This window comes from Hipposideros armiger, unplaced genomic scaffold (genome assembly GCF_001890085.2).
Source record: "Hipposideros armiger isolate ML-2016 unplaced genomic scaffold, ASM189008v1 scaffold_195, whole genome shotgun sequence".
Classification (NCBI taxonomy): Eukaryota; Metazoa; Chordata; class Mammalia; order Chiroptera; family Hipposideridae; genus Hipposideros; species Hipposideros armiger.
The window spans coordinates 1,258,711-1,277,074 of record NW_017731545.1 but is presented as its reverse complement, the minus strand read 5'-3'; the positions used below and the strand labels follow the sequence as shown (position 1 = coordinate 1,277,074).

At 41.1% G+C, this 18,364-nt stretch overlaps 1 protein-coding gene and 1 pseudogene across 1 annotated transcript in view; both read right to left on the bottom strand.

Annotated features, from left to right (window-relative positions):
* SLC24A3 (solute carrier family 24 member 3) overlaps positions 1-18,364 on the bottom strand; it is a 501,111-nt gene that overhangs the window by 77,121 nt on the left and 405,626 nt on the right. The window lies entirely within an intron of this gene.
* LOC109388421 (transcription factor BTF3 pseudogene) lies at positions 7,401-7,901 on the bottom strand (annotated as a pseudogene).

Below are 18,364 nucleotides of genomic sequence, written 5' to 3'. Positions count from 1 at the left end.
CAGGTTGAGCTGTTGTTCAGCATCTTAGCTGTGGAGGGCAGTGTCACTGGCCCTCATATGTGGGATCCGAACCGGGGCCCTCTGGCATCCCAAGCAAGTTCTTAACCATCGCGCCACTCGGCCGGCCCCAGCTGACAGTCTTATGAGAGCTCTCCTGTAGGTAACTAACTGCTTTTCTCTTGTTGCTTTTAAAATTCTCTCCTTCAGTTTAACCTTTGCCATTTTAATTATGATGTGTCTTGGTGTGGATCTCTTTGGGTTCATCTTGTTTGGGTCTCTGCACTTCCTGGACTTGTATGACTGTTTCCTTTGCCAAGTTAGAAAAGTTTTCAGTCATCATTTCTCCAAATAGGTTCTCAATCCCTTGCTCTCTGTCTTTTCCTTCTGGTACTCCTATGATGTGAATGTTGTTATGCTTGATGTTGTCCCAGAGGTTGTTTAAACTATTCTCATTTTTAAAAATTCTATTTTCTCTTTGCTGTTCCAATTGGATGTTTTCTGCTATCAGGTCTTCTAAATCACTGATTTGATCCTACATTTTATCTAATCTGCTGTTGATTCATTTTAGTGTATTCTTCATTTCAGTTATTGTATCCTTCATTTCTGACTGGTTCTTTTTTATGGTTTATATGTTCTTTTTTATGCTTACTATCTCTTTGTTGAAGTTCTCACTAAGTTCCTTAAAACATTTGTTCTGAACTCTGTATCTGGTAGATTGCATGACTCTATTTCACTTAGTTCTTTTTCTGGAGTTTTCTCCTGATCTTTCATTTGGGATATGGTTTCTTGTTTCCTCACTTTGGCTGTCTCTCTGTGTTTGTTTAAATGTATTAGTGGATCTGTTATGTCTCTTAGTCTAGACAGGATGGCTTTATGTCATAGGTGTCCTGTGGGGCCCACTGGCATAGCCTCCCTGGTCACCTGAGCCAGGTAATCCAGGAGTGTTCCTTGTGTGGATTGTGTGTGCTTGCCTGTTGTATTTGAGGCTTGATTGCTGTTGGCACACCAGTTGGTAGGACTGACACTCAGGCTTACTGGCTGTGAGGATTGGCCATGACCAGAATGTAGGAACTGCTGTGCGGGGGCCAACCCCATGAAGCAGGATTCACCCCAGTGGGATCTGGTGCCTGCTGGAACCACCCTTTGAGTGTGCTGCTTGTGGGGCTAATTGGGTGGTTTACTGTTGTGGTTTGAAACTGGCTACCAGGTGTGCTGGTTCTAGGGCTTCTTGGGAGGGGCTCCTGTGCAGGCTAAGGTCAGCCACTACCTGTGACTAGTCTGGGGCCACCTGGTATGAGCTAGAAAGTGATCAGTGCTTGGTTGCTACCTGTGCTGAACCTGGAGGAACATGGGAGAGGCCATGCTTGGAACCAAGGCCATCACCAGTACTAGGCCTGGGGCAGCTCAGGAAAAGGCCCATGGTTTCCCGAGGCCTGCTGCCACCTGCCAGCTCTCCATAAGGGCCAGCTGCTGAAAGAGCCTTGGGTGGTACAGGAGTTGGGTGGGGTAGGGTCTTAGGAAGTCACCAGCATGGGAGCGAGTGGTATTCTATGGACTAAAGTAGATTCAGATTTGATGCCAGTTGTGCGCCTGCGGCCACTCTGTAAAAGGCTCAGAACAGACTGGGGCCAGGTGCCACCTGCCTGTGGCATGGAGACCCCTAATAGTTGTGCAAGAAAGACTAGTGTAGGCCAACACTGGCTGTCCACAGGTTGCCAAAATAGCCTCTGGCAGTGTGCACGTTAGGTGTGGTGGGGTCTCAGGAAGTAACCAGTGTGGGTGCAAGTGGTGTTCAATGGGTTAATTCAGATTCAGATTTGATCCAGTTGTGAATCTGGGTCACTCTGCAAAAGTCTCAGAGCACAATGAAGCCAGCTGCCAACTGTCTGGGGTCCACAGACCCCAAAGAGTTGCCCAAGAACGGCTGTAGAGTGGGCCAACTCTGACTACCTGCCAGCCTTGAGAAAGCCTCTAGTGTTATGTAAGTTGGGTGGGGCAGAATTTCCCAGAATCACCAGTGTGGAGTGAGCAGAGTTCACCAGGCCAACGAAAATTCAGATTTTGCCATGTGGGAGGAGTGGTCACATCAGGAAAGACGTGATCCACCTGCTGCTTACATAGAAAGAGGGCTCAATGCATGGACAATGGCAGCTTGAGCCACACAACTCAGTCTCTCCCTGTACGAGGTCTGACAATTAAGTTAAAGAAATTGCCACTGGGCACTTACAATGGCAACACTGTACAAACAGCTCAGTAAGGTTTTATAACCTTGGTATATCAGTGTCTTAGGTTGTGTTCCTGTCGATGTGGGGCGGTGTCTTGTTGAGTGGCATTCATTATATTGTTGCATGTTTTTGTGTGCCATTGTGAGAATGTCTGAGCTTGAATTAGAGCAATGAAGAAACATTAAATTTCTTGTTAAACTTGGAAAGAGTGGGAGTGAAATCAGGGACATGTTAGTCCAAGTTTATAAGGCTAATGCCATGAAGAATACGGCAGTGTACAGATGGATTAAGCATTTTTTCTGAGGGGAGAGAATGTGTCACTGATGAAGAGAGGTCGGGTGGCAAGTAACAAGCAGAACTGATGAAAACATTGCAAAAATTCATTGAATTGTGTGTCAAAATTGTTGGCTGACTGTGAGAAGCATAGCAGATCAAGTAAACATTGATAGAGAGACAGGGAAATCTTAACTAAAAATCTTGGCACGAGGAAGGTGTGCAAAAATGGTCTTGAAAAAGTTCACCAGGATGAACAAAAGCAAAAAAGAGTCAAAGTTTGCCAAGACCTTTTGGAGAGGCAAGATGATGTTTGGGGCTGTGTTATCACTGGTGATGAAATATGGGTGTATCAATACGACCCTGAAACAGAGCGTCAAAGTGCACAATGGAAGTCAGCCAGTTCTCCATAACCAAAAAAGTTCTATCAATCCAAATCAAGAGTCAAAAGATGTTGCTAAAGTGTATTGATATCAGAGGGATTATTCATTATGAATTTGTACCAACTGGACAAACCATTAACCAAGTTTACTATTTGGAAGTGCTGAAAAGGCTGTGTGAAAAAGTTAGATGAAAACGACCTGAACTTTTCGCCAACAATTCATGGCTCTTGCATCACGACAATGAACCAGCTCACATGGCACTATCTGTGAGGGAGTTTTGAGCCAGTAAACAAATAACTGTATTGAAACACCCTCCCTACTCACCTGATCTGACCCCCAATGACTTCTTTCTAAAATATTAAAAGGAAGACATTTGGATGGCATTAAGGACATCAAGGGTAATATGATGACAGCTCTGATGGCCATTCCAGAAAAAGCGTTCCAAAATTGCTTTGCAGGGTGGACTAGGCGCTGGCGTCAGTGCATAGCTTCCCAAGGGGAGTACTTCAAAGGTGAGCATAGTAATATTCAGCAATGAGGTACGTAGCACTTTTTCTAGGATAGGTTCGCTAACTTAATTCTCAGATCTCATATGTCTCTGGCACCTCCCAAGCTTTAGTCGGAACGCTGGAGCACAGGGTGAGTGCCTGGGAGTGAGAGAGTCTGTATGTGGGCCCTTTAAGAGGACACCTGGGTTTCCAGCTGCCTTCTGTTTCACCTGGTCAGATGTAATCCCTGATTTTCACAAGGGGCTCCTCTTCCCAGCACTGGTGCTCTGGGCTGGGGTGTCTGGTGTGGGGCTGGGACCCCTAGCTCTTCATGGGGGACCGCAGGAGCTATCCCTCCAGAGTCTCAACCACCATACATGGGTGTGTGGCATACCCTTTTCACATCTGTTCCTCCTACCAGTCTTGAAGTGGCTGCTTCTTTATATCTTTAGTTGTTATAGGACTTCTGTTCAGCTAGCATTTGGATGGTTCTTCGGGTTGACTGTTCTGTAATTTAGCTGCAATTTTAATTTGGTCACGGGAGCTGGAAACCACAGTGTTCACCTACTCTGCCCTACAGTACTTTCTTAAGTAGCTTTCTAAAAAAGATTAGGTGATAGATAAACATGATATCGGGGGTGGGAGGGCACTAGATGGGGGAGGGGGGTTGTTACTTTGTGAGGGTGAAAAGGATAACTATTGCATTGTTCTGTACACCTGAAACTACTAATAAAATTAAATATATATATATATATATATATACTACATTAAAAAAATAAAAAAGGTTACGTGAAAGGTAAAATTCTAAAGCTTTTGTTTGTTGGAAAATATTTTTACTCTGTGTCCTATTTGATTCTTAGTTTAGTTAATTATAGAATTATAGGTCCAAATTCATTATGTTTCCTAACATTTAGAGTATACTTCCATGTCTTCTAGCATTCAGCGTTGCCAATTAAAGTCTGAAGGTAGTCCAACTATATTCCTTTGTACATGACCTGTTTCCTTTCTCAAAATTTTAGACTCTTTAGCCTTGATGTTTTGGAACTTCATGTAGATGTTTCCATGTGTAGATTTATTTTCATTCCCTGTGCCTGCCACTGTGTCAACTCTTTCAGTATATAGACTCATGTTTTCCTCTGTTTAGAGGAAATTTCCTACTATTATATATTTATTGACTTCCTTTCCTCCAATTTCTGTACTCTCTTCTTCTGGAACTCCAGTTTGATTTCATAGTAGAGCCTCTAGATTGATCTTCCATCTTTTTTACTTTTTCCATCATATTTTCAACCACCTTTTCTTTCTGCTCTGAATGCTGAATGCTACTACTCTTCCTATGTCTCTCAAGTCTATTTTGGTCATTACCATAACAATTTAATTATTTTAGTTCTTTTAATGTATTTTACATTTTGGAAGTCACACTTAAAATTTTTTTAAAACAATTTCATTTTTTTATTGATTGTTATTTATTTATTTCTTTATGACATCCTGTTTTGGGGTTATGGCTTCAATATCTTGTGAAACTCTTATGGATACTAATTTAAAATTGTTAATAGTTCATTTCTATTAACTCAATTATTTTTGGTTATTTAGTCGAGAGCTGTTATGTTTATCCATTTTGAACCTCACTTTGGGAAGGATCCTCAAATGCCTAGGAGTCTTTGGAAGCATGTTCATACATATGAACTAGCAGCCAAGTAATATGAATACTAGCATGAGTTTTCTTTGTAGGTGTACAGGACTGCTTCTTCAAATTCCTCTAAATGGGAGAGCCGATTTGTAATTCTGTGAAGGTACACAGGATGTGTAGACAGGCAAGTGTCACTTAGGGATATGTGGTCAGTGTTGTAGGGTCCCCAAAAGGCAAAATAAAGAAGGAACATAATACTTGAGTGTGTTATGCTTGACTACTTTCTTGTAGAATCCCTCTACAATAGTAGACATTGTAAAGTTCCAGAGAAAGCTCAGACTTTTCTTCTTCAACCACAAACTCCTACAGCAAAAGTTACAAGCCTTCCTAGACAGATCTTCTCTTGCTTTAAGGACCATTTTTCTGGTTCTGCCTTGGGATAGTCACTAGTCAGTTGATGGTGATGGAAAAGAACCAAATGGTTCACTTGTTCTAGGGTAGGGTGGTTTTCAAACATGGTCACAAATTCTTTCACACTCCCCTCATCAAGAATTGGGGATCTATGTCCCCTCCTCTTGAATCCAGGTGGGCTTGTGGCTTTTACACCAATAGAGTATGACAGAAGTGGTGTTATATGACTTTTAATGTTAGGTCATAAGAGGTCATGCAATGTCTGCCTTATTTTCTGGAATACTCATACTGAGAGCCTTGAGCTACTATGAAAGTAATCTGACACCCTGAGGATGCCATCACGTGAAAAGGTCACATGGAGAGGCCATATTTAGATGCTCCAGATGACAGTCCCAGCTGATCCCAGTCTCAAGTCAACACAGTTCAGGTACAGGTAAAAAATCTTCCAGGTGATCCCAGGTCCAGCCATTCAAGTCACCTCCAGGCAGTCCAGAATTTCCAGTGACACTGTATTTCCTGAGTATTTATTTCCTAATATTTCCAGTATTTCCCTAGACATTGCAAAATACAGATAAGCCATCCCTGCTGTGCTCTGTCCAAATTCCTGGAGCACAGACTAAATGAGCAGAATTAAATGGTTGTCTTTAGACCACTAAATTTGGGGTGGCTAGTTACACAGCAATAGATGACTGAGGCACAAAGGTAGTCTTTTAATTAATTACCATAATTACTCCTTCTTCACCAACCTATTCACACACCACACCTCCTGATTATGTGCTTAAAGCTCTGAGAGATCCTCAAGGACCCATGACATCCCTCAAGTGGTCCCATCTCTACTTTAACTCTTTACAAAATGTGCTCTGGATTGAGGCTTTCCCTGCTATGGATCAATACAATCACATCTAATGTCCTGTCTTCTAGAATTTCATGAATATGTCTAGACTACTGTTGGCATGACTTCTTGGTCTCTGGGAAATGATGACTTCATTCCTTCTGTGTGTCACAACTATTATTTCAATAAGCTTGTAAATAGAGAGTAAATGTCCTTCCATGGAGAACCAGCCATGGAATAGTTCAGACAAACAGATCCTCCACTTAAATATGGGCACATTTCATAGTTATTAGCGAATCAGAAATGGGCTGTGTCTATGAGGCAACACACACACAAATATGAAAAATGTAGTCAAATGTCTTTTTTTCTAAATCACACAGGCTGTGAAATTGATTAGGTTATTTTTATTCTATCTTGGGTGGATGTTCTTTTACTTATTGATAGGTTTTTAAATAAAAAATTTGAAGCTTAATTTATAAGCAATAAAATGTACAATTTTAAATGTCTAGCTCAATGAGTTATAAATAGATTTGTATGCCCATATAACCACCACCCCAGTCAAGGTGTAGAACTTTTCTATTACCCATAAAAGTGTCCCGCATTCCTCTCCCGCTGGATCATGCCGTCTATCCCCACCTAGTCAACCACTGATTTGATTTCTATCGCCAAAGATTAGTTTTCACTGTTCTAGAACTTCATATAAGTGGAGCCATACAGTATGTTTTCCTTTTTTTTTTAAACTAGGCAAAGAACTTTATTAACCTTTGCTTCAAACTTTATTCCCAAGCTTCTTCACCTTAATTAGCTGCAAAGAATGATTTGTGTATAAGCAAAAACTGAAAAGAGCTGCAGTGTCCAAGGGGCTTGGGCTTAAAAATATTAGAGGTTGAGATTTTATCAGATCCATGAACAAAATTTTAAAAAACAGTCGTAATATAAAACAGCAGCTCCCAGGGGCCGGCTGAGTGGCTCAGTTGGTTAAGAGCTCGCTCAAGGGTTTGAGCTCTGAACAACAGCGGTTCGAGTCCAGCCCGAGCTGAGTTGCCACTGAGCTGCCAACAGGTGGCAGGATGGCTCAGCTAAAAACAAACAAACAAACAAAAAAAACAGCAGCTCCCACTAACTTCTTCAAGTTTTATTTTCTTCAGAAGTTAACTCAATTCAGTTTGCTTCATTCTCGGAAGCCTCATCAAAATTCTCCACAAGATCTGGAACTTCATCATCATCCTCCTCCTCCTCTTCGGTAGCAAGTGGTGCTTTTCCATCCACAGATTGTTTGGGCAGAGCTTCAGCCAGTCTCCTTAAACTAGTCAGACTGTCTGCACCAAGCTGGTTTAAGATGCTGGGTAGCATTTCTGTCAGCTGCTTGGTCTCAGCGTGGCCTGTGATGGTGAAAGTGTTCGCTGCCAGAGAGGCTTGAACTTTAGGGTTGTTAAAGTGGATCACTGTTCCTTGGTTTGTGAACATAGTCACCTCTTCAATACCAGAGATATTGTTTACCCCTAACTTCTTTAAGGAAAACTGAAGTTTTTTATCATCTGCTGTAGCTGTTCTGTGAACCACCTTCTTCTTTCTGTGAGCATTTCCTTTCCCACCAATGCGCACTTGTGCCTGCAGTTTGGCGAGTTTCTCCTGGTTCATGATAGTTTCTTTCATCTTGTTGGAGAGGAAACGGGGCCACTCAGGGGATTAGGGTTGGCGCTCAGGGGGTCTTGGGCAGACCAGCTGAGAATAAACGCTGTTTACTTTTGAGTCTGCTTTTTCTCACTCAGCATATTTTTTACCTTCGTCAATGTTATTCTGTGTATCAATAATTTGTTCCTTTTTATTGTTGAGTAGTATCCTTGTGTTTATCCATTTACCCATTGATAGATATTTGGATTTTGAGTTATTATGATTAAAGCTGCTCTGACCATTTTGGTACAAGTCTTTTGATGGATACTGAATGAATATTCTAGATCCACATATTGTAAAACTGTTCCTTTATTCCTTAGAGGGAGTAGAAACTCCTTGGCAGAATTCCTGGTGCCAGATGGGTGACTGGGATCTGTAAATGAGAGACTCATTTTTTCAGTTTTTCTGTGAATGATAAAACTCTGGATCCCAGGAGTTAGAGGAAATGAGCTAACCAAGTCAGAAGTGGTCTGTGGAAATCAAAGCTACATTGCTGCACTGAAAAAAACTGACTCATGCCTGCCTCAATAATAAGCATTTCAAAGAGATAAGAAATCTCCCTTTTAATTGCATATAAATACCATTACCATAGAGCAAAAGACCAAAAATGCATCCCCTTTGACGGTGATGTCTCACTATTTAGGAATGGCCATGCCTATAAAAACAAGCACTGAATTAGGGAACTCAAAAGGAAATGGAAGGCACAGGAGGCTTTTTTTTTTCTTTTAAGCATGTGAACTATTTTATAAGCAGATCTAGAAAGGGGTGGGAGGGAGTATTGGCCAACTTTCTTTAAAAACAATAACAGCAACAACAGAACTTTATTGAATACTTATGAGTACCAGACACCATTCTAATGACTTCTCTATATGCTTCAATTAATTTAATTCTCACACAAGATGGGTGGTTATTATGGGCTGAATTTGTCCCCCACAAAATTTATATGCTATAGTCTTAATTCTCAGAACTTCAGAATGTGACTGTATTTGGAGATGGGATCTTTAAAGAGGTAGTTATGTTAAAATGAGGTCACTAAGGTGGGCTGTATATGCAATGTGATTGGTGTCTCCATAGAAGAGGAGATTAGGACATAGACAACACAGAGGGACCATGTGAAGACACAGGGAGAAGGGGGCCATCTACAAGCCAAAGGGAGAGGCCCCAGGAGGAACCAACCATGCCAACACCTAGATCTCATACTTCTAGACTCCAAAAGAGGGAGAAAATAAAATTCTATTGGTTTAGTCATCCAGCCTCTAATAATTTGTGATGGCAGCCTCAACTGACTAATGCAGTCAGATTTGGAAAACTCAGGATCATGGTAATTTGCTAAGCTTTGTATGCCCAGTAATGAAGCCAGCTGATTGACTCAAAAGCTCATGCTTGTAAGCAATATATATATATATATATATATATATATATATGCATATATATATGCATATATATATATGCTTTTTTTTGCAAGTAATAAAAATAAAATGGACAGTGGGTCCCTATCATATAGGAACTTACAACTCACTGTGAAGATAAACCTCTGGATGGGAAGCAAAGTCTACATGGCCCAGCCATCAAATCCACACAGCCCAAGGAGTTACAAGACCACACTGAGCGTTTTTCAAAAGGCTATCTAGGACTGCCAAGCAGCCCAGCTAGAGATTCTACAGGTCTCTCAAACCTCTCTTGGGCTTTTATCTCTTCCAGGTTTGTACATGTAATCTCCCAACTGAAGAAATGTGCCTGTTTCTACTCGTGAACTCCACTTGGTGTTTGTCTGTGGTACTGCAATCTCTCTGGTGCTGTGGCAAGTCAAAGGGCTCACCTGTGTTCTCAGTAGCCCAGAGGCATGCAAAGTGTCAGTGCTCTGAGTCAGGCATGACAGAAACCAATCTCTTACGAAGTACCCTAAAAAGGCAGAACACTGAACATGCATTCCATCTTTCTTATCCCCCCCCCACACACACACAAGGGTAAGGCAGTAAGTTAGGAGTTTTCTACCAATCATGCTGAAGTGTGCTGGGAGGGGGATGGAGTATGGCAGGTAAGTGCAATGGACCTTCCTACCTGTTCCAATGCATCTCTTTTTGACCTTGCAATAATCAGGGGGTGTGAAACCTCTCCACTGGCTTTTGACATTCTCACAAAAGCAATTATATGGTTCATATATCTGGTCTATATTATTGTTATTAAATCAGTGTCTCCATTGGGGAAGGAGTGCTTGGAGTTTCCTATTCCACCATTTTGCTAATCTCACACTGATTCTCTCTCTACTCATCAGTGACATGAATAGTCCCACTTTTGCAGGTATTTTCTTAAGGTATCTGTTTAACTTGGCGGCTGATTAAAATTTTACTTGAAGTTACTTCACATATGCTTCCACCTGTGCTAATACATGTCTCCTTATAAAATCCTTGTCATTTATCATCACCTAGTGTTTATACTTGTTCAACAAATGTGACAGCTAAATATTTCACAAATCAGGGCCGGCCGATTGGCGCGATGGTTAAGAACTGGCTTGGGACGCCAGAGGGCCCCGGTTCGGATCCCACATATGAGGGCCAGTGACACTGCCCTCCACAGCTAAGATGCTGAACAACAGCTCAACCTGGAGTGGGGCTGCCATGAGTCGCCGGCGACGGCATAGGCTACAGCCCCTGTGGCAGTGGGTTGCCATGGGCTACCGTGTGTAGCCAGCAGCCAGCGTGAGCAGCCAGCGTGAGCGGCCAGCAGCCGCAGTGAGCGGCCGTCCAGAAACCGGCGCCTGATCTGCCTCGCCTGGGAAGAGCGCAATGATGGTGCCAACTTGGGTCAGTGAAGCAACGTCCTCCACAACTAGACTGAAGAACAAAACGACAGCAACTTGTCTGTTCCCCTTCCCCAATTCCCCAGCACTGTACCCATCCCCCAATTTCCCAATTTTAAAAAAAAATATTTCACAAATCACTGAACAGAATATTCTTCTCAAAAGAAGGCACCGTAATGTTTTTTCCTCTGCTAACTAATATAGTGCAACAATGAAAATAGTGCTGGTTAAGCATGCCTTATTCTTTCCTTCCTTGCATCTTACAGCTTTTTAAATCTATTTTATAATAATCCCCCAAAGAATATTCAATATTTTCACTGTGCCTTTTTATCCATCCTCAACCCATCTGCCAAGTAAACACAAGCAAGAGTCAGGACTCTTATGTCCATAGAAGTTGTATGTGGCCTTGGGGTTTTTAAAAGTAGAATCATCAAGAATCATGTTAGGCTTATTTATGAGTGTTGAACCTAAGTAAAGGAAGTCTCTCTTCTCCAAAAAGCCAAGTCTTGTATGGTAGAGACACTATGGTGATAGTGAAAGAGATAGTCAAGAAAGCAGAAAATTCAACCAAAATGGAATAACAATAATAATATTTTTACATGTAAAAATGGGGAGATGGTGACTGGGAAGAATGGCTTGTATGAAACTGTACCACTCCTTAAAAGAACGCAGACATGTAACTGCATCCTGGTAGTAGGCACATCCTTCTATAGAATGATTCCCAAATGAGTGTCTTAATTTCCTTAGACCTTTCCTAAGTGTCTGTTGCACTCAGACTTTCACTCTGACACTGACACGGCTCACCCTTAACTTTTAGATAACAAGGGAAGTGCTCTAATGAGCTTCATTCCTGGTTGATCTGTATATCTCTAGTATGTCAGACCTTTCCTGGTTGTATAACCTTGTAGGACAAGTCCTCAATTAGAAGTTGGAGATCCAGGTTCTTATCTATGATATCCCCTAGTATTCCATCTGATTTTTTTTAATTTATTTTTTATTTTTAATTAGTCTCAAGTGTACAATACAGTGCAACAGTTGTACTTTTTACCCCTCAAAGTGACAACCTCCCTCCCCCAATCCACCACCCCACTCTCTCCCCCACATCATACATATCTATTACAATTCCCTTGACTCCACTCCCACACTATACTCCACGTCCCATGACGATATATATATATATATATATATATATATATATTCAATTATAGTTGACATACAACATTATACAACATCAGCTTCAGGTGTACAGGGCAGTGATCAAGCCTCTACCCCATCCATGAAGTGGTCTCCCTAACAAGACATGTGACCATCTAACACCTTACAAAATATTTACAACACTATTAATTATATTCCTCAAACTGTCTTTCATGTCCCTGTGGCAATATTGTAGTTGCGTATTTATGCTGTCTAATCCCTTCCCCTTCTCCCTCATCCCCACCCTCTCCCAACTAGCAGTCATCAGTTGTTCCTCTATATTTCTGAGACCACTTCTGTTTACTTTGCTGTTTTATTCAGTTTTTTAGATTCCACATATAAGTGAGATTGTATGGTATTTGTCTTTCTCCAACTGACTTATTTCACTTAACATAATAGTCTCTAGGTCCATCCATATCATTGCAAATGGTACGATTTCATTCTTCTTTATAGCGGAGTGATACTCCATTGTATAAATGTACCACAGTTTCTTAATCCAGTCGTCTAACATCTTTTCCCAGTATTCAACTGGCTTTCCATGACAGTGCATATTCATTTTGAAAAGGGGATGGGAAAATGATCAAATAGGCATATTGCTAGTAATTGAAATACTCCCAAATCTTCTCATTATTGGGGGAGTTAGGTCATTTCCCCCTCCATATCAACATTGTTTATTCTTAATGCAGATGCCTGGTGGTTAGAATACTTGGGGGGTGAAGCAAGACTCCCAGAGTAATTTTATGTAAATTTTTCAGGTCGTAATGTATACAGAGTGCTGGCTTTGAGGAATAACAGTTTACAAGGAAGCACTAACTACTTAAGCTTAATGTTCCTTATGTTTCCTTGGGAAGACCTACTCAGAACCCAGGAGGATAGGACCAAGAAATAATCAGTTACTCTTGAAATTAGATGCATTGTTACCTAAAGATAGATTTGATTCTGTTCAATTAAACACCCATTTTTGTCACCTACGATGTACAAAAAGAGACATTTTTGAGAAAAATATTAGAATTTCTGACTTTATATATATCTCACAGCTTTATTTTTTAAAAAGTGACATGAATCGAGTCCCGGCCCGAGCTGAGCAGCTGCTGAGCTCAGCTGAAAAAAAAAATTAAAAAAAAAAAGTGACATGAATAATATTCTTGCTCTTCTTCACTCTCATCCTAGAACTCAGACAAGTTGCTTCACTGTTCTGAGCCTCAGCTTTTGCAGCTGAAACCTGAAAATAATAATCTACCTTTTTTAGGACTGACATGATGATGAACAGGATAATGCCAAGTTTTACTGTGGAGCTTGGATGTAGTTGGTACTCAATAAATATTAACTTCCCTTTCATTCTGAATTGATGGATTTTTATTGAACTAAGTGACTATTATTAAGATGAAATATTTCATAAATCCAAGTAATATTAAAAAATAACTGTTACTAAAATAATTTCACCAACACCTTGCAAAGCAATGGTGAGAAGGACTAAAGTGATGGAAAATGAACAAACTAGTCTCACAAATAAATGGGAAGAAAAGTAGAATTCAGCAGAATTGGAGAAAGGGCAATTCAAAAGAAATCTGAACCAGATGAATGGATTAAACGTTTCTGAAGTAGGAGGGTGTTGCATTAAAACTCTTGGTGGGATGAAATGGAAAACTGGTACTCTATGGAGAGAATACATATTTTTAAAAGTCACTACTTGCATTCACTTGTTGTGAATAAATATAACCCTGTAGGGATAAATGACACAATATATGTTTGTCACTTTGGCTCCCAGAATGAATGAAATTGTAGAAGCGTGTGGTTTAGTATTATTGTTACTGCTGTTGTTGACAGCTGTTATTAGCAGCTGCAACTCCATCCCTTAGAAAAGACCTGACAGGTGGCACTGGCTGAGGACAGACATCCACGGGGATTGTCTTGATAAATTCCGACCCTATGAATTTTTGTTAGTGTGATATTGGATTAATAATAACTGGCTGTTATCACAATATATCATATAAAATCAACATGTTTTTAAATGTTGTCTCATCAAATAAGACATGACATGCAATGATGCCCCACTGTACAGGAAGAAATTGAGGAAGAGATACATCCTTTTCTGAACTCTACCTGCACATATACTTTTCACTCCTCAGGTTACCTCTATCTGGTAAATTTTGGATGAAAACCAAGCCATACATTTTTATTTCTAACAGTGGAATATATATTCTGGATCTATCAAATAGATTGGAAAAATGACTTAAGATTATTTGAAACTCCTCCCATCAAGAGGTGGCGACCATTCCTTTCTCCCTCCCTTGAACCTGGGCTGACTTGTTCTGATGGTACAGAAGCAGTGGGGGTGGCTCCAAACCTCAGTCTCTGGAGGCTTTGAGCTTGACTCAGTGGGAACTCTTCCACCACCACGTGAACAAGCCTGGGCTAGCCTACTGGAGAATGTAAGGTGCAGCCTTCCCAGCTAGAGACATTAAACCCAGCCAAGAGGAGCCCAGATGAGAAGGATCATCTCACTGAACTGAGCTCTATCTGCTGACCCACAGAATTATCAACTATATAAAATGTTTGCTTTAAACCACTAAATTTTTGGATAGTTTGTTACACAGCAATAGATAACTGATACTATCCAGAACTCATTGAGTGGGTCAGAATTCAATGAATGTGAGTTGTATGATTGATTGGCTCACTTTTTTTTCCTCAAGATCTGGATGAGTGGTTTAGCACAGTGTCTCAGGCTGAATTATTGGCCCTGATTCTTCACTCTGCATCCACACTCTAATCCACATAATTTTGCAATTCTTTCTACAGAAGGTAGAATGTACTTTTTTTACAACGCTCATGATCAAAGATATGACTTTTTTTGGATTCCGGAATGAGAGCAGAAGTGATGATTTACCAGTTCTGAGCCCAGAATGAAAAGGTTGGGCATATTTTATTGCCCTATTGTATTTCTGCCATCAGTATAAGAAGACCTTCTCTTGAGTCTTCTCAATCTGGGCTCCAGAATGAACAGATATGTGAGAAATAAATGCTTATTGTTGTGTACAACTGAGATTAGGGGCTGTGTGTTACATAGCAATAGCTGACTGAAACATACACCTTTATTTTGACATAGCCAACATGTCTGAAACCCCTTCCCAGATAAGCGAGTGTCTCAGGCACTATTCTAGACCTGAGTTCCAGGATTCTGGGCCCAATACCTGCAGAGCAGTCACTGAGCAACTTTGGAAAAATGATCTTCAGCAGCCAAGGCAATATCAAACCAAGCAGAGTCCAACCAAAGCATCAGAGAGAAGGGACTGGGCAGAAAGGCAGACGCCACATAAAGAGGCCTCAAAACAAGAGCTCAAGGCACAAAGCTAAGCAGGTAAGTTCTTAAAGAAAAGTAATGTGAGGGGAGAAGATTTCTTGAGGCCTTGGCTCTTTGGAGGGAGGTCTGTGTCCTGACTCGTGATAAGAGATAGAGTTGTTAGGGTAGTTCAGAGAAAGAAGCTTTGAACACAATATGCTCTAGAACCCCTCTTCTTCTGGAGCCACAAGGATGTCACGCAGCCCACCTCTCAGAGACACATACTTGCTCTTCTTTCCCAGATATTCAGGTCCACTTTCCATCCACCACTGGGTATCAAGACAATGTGTGTGCTTAGCTTCCAGAGCAGCTGTCAGACAGTTTTCTGCGACGATGGAAATGGTCTCTAATCTGCACTATCCAATATGGTAACTGTTACCCACAGGTAGTTATTGAGCCCTTGAAATGTAACTGGAGTGACTGAGGAACTGAATCTTAAATTTCATTTAATTTAAATTAATTAAAACTAATCCTAAATGTAGCTAGTGGCTACCACACTGGATAGCACAATTCTAGAGGACAGTGTGTTGAACAAGCCTACTACATTATAAACTTTAATAAATATTACTCATTTAAAATTGAAGCCTATTGAAAGGCTAAGCCTCTGCAGAGAGGACCACAGGCTTGCTCTTGCTCTTGTGCTCCTGCCACAGAGCTGAGCACGCCGGGTGCTGGCCATCAGCACACAAAGTTATAAAGCTTAACATCTAGTGCCAAGAACCACTCACTTTGAGAAAGATTTTATGACATGAGAGTTGCCACCGTCAGAATAAAATGGACAATAGCAAAATGAGCCTGTGGTTTTTCAAGCCTCCTGGGCAAGTTCTCCAAAGTACAGAGCAGGTGACAGTCGCTGATAGGAACCCCTTTTTTGCTTGATTAAAGACTCGGAATGCGAGTCCTTGCGTTTGGTAACTTCTCCTGTTTAAAAAACAAAAAATAAAAAAAATAAAAAAACCAAAGAACACTTACAATTGAACTAGTCTGAACTCATCTTTATGCTTCAGCGTTGAAAAATAATCCAGCATAGCTGGAATGTGAAGTTTGCTTTGAGATACTCATTCCCCAGTTTATCCAAAAGCGTGATGCATTGTGAGTGGTCTTCTAGAAGTCTACACAGACTTCAAGAATGAGAATGAAAACATTCCAGAACCTGCCCCCTCAAATAGATTTTTCATTTTTCAGCTCTTTCTGATCAAAAGCCCTTCTTCAAAGGGTGTGAATTGTGGCTGCTGGTTTGATAACAAGCAGAGAAGCACTGGTATCAGCTTACTCAGAGACTATCTAGACATTACCCAGCCATATTGACTCAGTTTCCCCATTTTGCATCCTCTTAAACCTGTATTGACTTTCAGCTACCATCAGGATAGCCTCTTAATGGCCCCATCTCATCCCCCCAATGAGCCTGTGTTCACTCTGGTCACCATCTTCCTCCTTGACACATCTTCTCAGCAACCAACTTCACATCCTGCATCAAGCGTCTCCAATTGCATCTCTCAATTTTCTGAAGGCTTGTGGCACTGGTGCGGTGTATCCCGCACTTTAGTACTCACCTTGCTTTCTCCTCCGGTTCTCTTTCTGGGCCCCTGACTTTGCAGGAGCTCCCTGAGGAGAGCTCTTTGGAACCCAACACCTCACTGCATCTTGCCTGATGTTGGCACAAGGAAGGAGTTCAATGGGTGCTTGACATTGACAATGGGTGGAGAGGCTGATGAGACTGACAGGTCTGTATCTGTAATTAGGAGATTTGGCATTTCTGGGCTTTAATGACTCATGGTAATGATCTGCCATGAGCAGAGCAGCTGAGGGAGAGTTTTCAAAAGGAAGGGGGTGGAGCAGGTGGTTTTGGGAAAGATGGAAAGAGCAGAAGACTAGATATGGCCTACAGCCTTGCTCTTCAGTATGGTTTGGGTACAGCAGAAGCAGCATCACTTAGGAATTGGTTAGAAGTGCAGTATCTCAGGCCCCATCCTAGACCTTCTGAATCAGAATCTGCATTTTAACTACATCACCAGCGAGCCACGTGCACACTAAAATTTGAGAAATACTGGTCTAGACATAAACAGACATTTGGGACATACCTAAGGGATGTGAGTCTTACTAAAAATGAACACTTCACTTCACGTTTGAGAATTAGATATTATTCCTGAAGGGACCAGGACCAACAGGCTCTGAGAAAGAATGTCAAAATCCAGTTCTTTACATGGCTAAACAATATTAAGTATCCTTAGTAAAAACAAACAACAAACAAACAAACAAACAAAACAGAACCCTCTACCCATATACACTGCCTGAGGTCCTTAGGTCTAAGGGCTAGGGGGTACTGCTGTGGGGGCAGGTGGGAATAACTATTCAAGGAGTTAAGAGATATAGGGGAAAATGAACCTATTTTGAATCTATTTTTTTGATACTGACAATCTCTGTAAATCCATTCAAGCATCCCTGCATGACTGCTGCCAGACCAGAGGAAGGTACAAGTAGGCATATGTCAATTAAGAGGGATCCTTAAGGGCAGGAAGTTTGGTGGAATTTTGCGGGGGTTGTTAGAAATTGTTATTTGCCTCCTTTTGTTACCTTCAGATGGTGAGGATGAAAAGTTTGGAAAATGAACTATCAACTAGCCACTAAAAAAATAATAAAAATATCTTAAAGGCACCTTTCAAATCTAACCCACACCAGAAAGAAACAATCTTTCTTGTGTGGGTTAGATTTGAAAGGTGCCTTTAAGATACTGGTAGATCAGAAAGTTTTACATTTCAGTTAAGAAACCTTTTCAGAGCCAGTGATATTTTCATTCTGCAGGACAGTAAGATAGGTCACTTGAGAAATGTCTTTGGGCTTTGCTAACATTTACTCAGCAAATGGAATGTGAGCTGGATGCCCAACATTTCTCTCTCTTTGCAATGCAGATTCCAAAGGAGGTGGGAGCTGCACCTCCTTCTAGCTCAACAAATACTCTCCTCTGTGATCTCTCTACCTAGGACAGAAACTCAAGTCTCATTTCTCAGATAAGGAACAAACGAATCACCCATCCAACTGCTCTGCAAACACAAGACAGAAGATCCAACAATGTCCCAGCGGGTGGGGTCTCATTGATTTCCCACATCAATGTGCTGC